This window comes from Scyliorhinus canicula, chromosome 21 (assembly GCF_902713615.1).
Source record: "Scyliorhinus canicula chromosome 21, sScyCan1.1, whole genome shotgun sequence".
NCBI classification, from domain to species: Eukaryota; Metazoa; Chordata; class Chondrichthyes; order Carcharhiniformes; family Scyliorhinidae; genus Scyliorhinus; species Scyliorhinus canicula.
The window spans coordinates 57,581,083-57,583,777 of NC_052166.1; positions in this window are offsets into that span (position 1 = coordinate 57,581,083).

The window sequence follows — 2,695 nt, forward strand, 5'->3', positions numbered from 1 at the left end:
GCTGCATGCCGGGAGGTGGTTTACTTCCGCTGCCGCCAGCGGCCCCCTGCGGCCGGGAGTGCCACTGCAGCCTCACCAACCTTCCTCCCCTCAGCTGCTGGATACACTGTCATACAGAGGAGAGGGGATACACTGGGATACAGAGAGGAGAGGGGATACACTGGGATACAGAGGGTAGAGGATACACTGGGATACAGAGGGGAGAGGATACACTGGGATACAGAGGGTAGAGGATACACTGGATACAGAGGGTAGAGGATACACAGTGATACAGAGGAGAGAGGATACACTGGGATACAGAGGGCAGAGGATACACTGGATACAGAGGGGACAGGATACACTGGGATACAGAGGGCAGAGGATACACTGGATACAGAGGGTAGAGGATACACAGTGATACAGAGGAGAGAGGATACAGAGGGTAGAGGATACACTGGGATACAGAGGGCAGAGGATACACTGGATACAGAGGGGGAGGATACACTGGGATACAGAGGGCAGAGGATACACTGGATACAGAGGGGAGAGGATACACTGGGATACAGAGGGCAGATGATACACTGGATACAGAGGGTAGAGGATACACTGGGATACAGAGGGTAGAGGATACACGGATACAGAGGGCAGATGAAACACTGGATACAGAGGGGAGAGGATACACTGGGATACAGAGGGCAGAGGATGCACTGGGACACGAGAGAGGATAGACTGGCATACATAGGGCAGAGGATACACTGGGATGCAGAGGAGGGTATACAGAGGGGAGAGGATACACTGGGAGACAGAGGGAAGAGGATACACTGGGATGCAGAGGAGAGGGGATACACTGAATACAGAGGGGAGAGGATACACTGGGATACAGAGGGCAGAGGATACACTGGCATACAGAGGAGAGATGATACACTGGGATACAGAGGGGAGATGATACACTGGGATACAGAGGAGGGGATACACTGGTAATATAGAGGGCAGAGGATACACAGATACAGAGGAGAGAGGATACATTGGATACAGAGGGCAGAGGATACACTGGATACAGAGGAGAGAGGATACACTGGGATACAGAGGGGAGATGATATACTGGGATACAGAGGAGGGGATACACTGATAATATAGAGAGCAGAGGATACACTGGGATAGAGGAGAGAAGATACACTGGATACAGAGGGCAGAGGATACACTGGATACAGAGGGGAGAGGATACACTGGGATACAGAGGAGAGACAATACCCTGGATACAGAAGAGAGAGGATACACTGGGATACAGAGGAGAGGATACACTGGATACAGAGGAGAGAGGATACACTGGATTCAGAGGAGAGGATACACTGGGATACAGAGAGGGGATACAGAGGAGAGGATACACTGGGATACAGATGGGAGAGGATACACTGGATTCAGAGGAGAGAGGATACACTGAGATACAGAGGGCAGAGGATACACTGGGATACAGAGGGCAGAGGAGACACTGGGATATGGAGGGGAGAGGGATTCACCCAGGCTCTTGGAGAACTCAGATTTTCCACTTGTGGCCTTGTGCCTACCCCACTATTGTGACATCCACAAATACCAATATCTGAAAACCTCTATTTATCATTTTTCACACATTTTTCTTCATATTTTAAAACTTCAGATAATTTATTACATAGAGTAAAAAGAAAAGTAATTCATTAAGTGTTAATCTTCAATTAATTAAAATATGCCTTAAGTCCTGGTAGGGTAAACATTTACAGGGGAAGGGGATTGCAACTAATTCGGTGGCTCTGGAGAATGAGCAGGCATTGGGCATGTTGGGCCAAATGGCCTCCTACTGTGCTGAAAGGTTCTATGATTTTGGTGCGTAAAGGTCCTTTTGTCCCGTCTCCACCTTTTAAAGGAGGCATCCGTTGTCACAGGGGGTGAAGTTATGGTTCTTGCAGATGGTGGACATTGCGACCAGACTGAAGTAGTGTCTAACTTAGTTCCACGTTCTCTGCCTGGCCACTTCAACTGGGCTTTTTGAGTACCTGGCTGGGGGAAATGGGAGAGGGGTCGTGGCCAGTTCCCGGAGGGATGTCTCCGTATAGGAGCTCTCCTCCATTTTGCAGGCACCATATGTAAAATCGCACATGCGCACAGATTGTTCACTGTTTGCAGCCCGGAATGCTGCTGGCAATTGATGGCCCCCAAAAGCATGAAGAGAGCAGACTCCCAAGTTGAGTGAAGCCTCACTGGGTCACCGTCTGGACGCTGTTGACGCCCACCGTGACCTCCCGACCCTGGGGATGACCGGCGGAAGTCCAACATTGTCACCAACCTGGCTTACAGTGGCAGACAGTGACAAATCAGCCCACAGAAGAACAACAATACAATGGGTGAATTATCTTAACCGCACAGCCAGGGTAAGTTAATCTTCTCGTCCCTCCCAGCTCCCACTCTCACAATCTCCTCTCACATTCACAGGATGACAGTCCATAAGGATCACACACCACCAGCATAAGGGACATCACCGCTCACACTCCTATACGCATCCTGACATGTCATCTGGGCTCACATCCTGTGCAGTTTGTGACTTCCTGTCATACACGACTCCACTTAGCACCCACACAATCCTGACCATCTGCCTTGCCATGCTTCCTGCTCACCATCTGTCTTCATGTAGGCCAAGCTCGCCCACAGTAAAAATGGGAGGTCCCAGATCAATGGTTTACAGGGA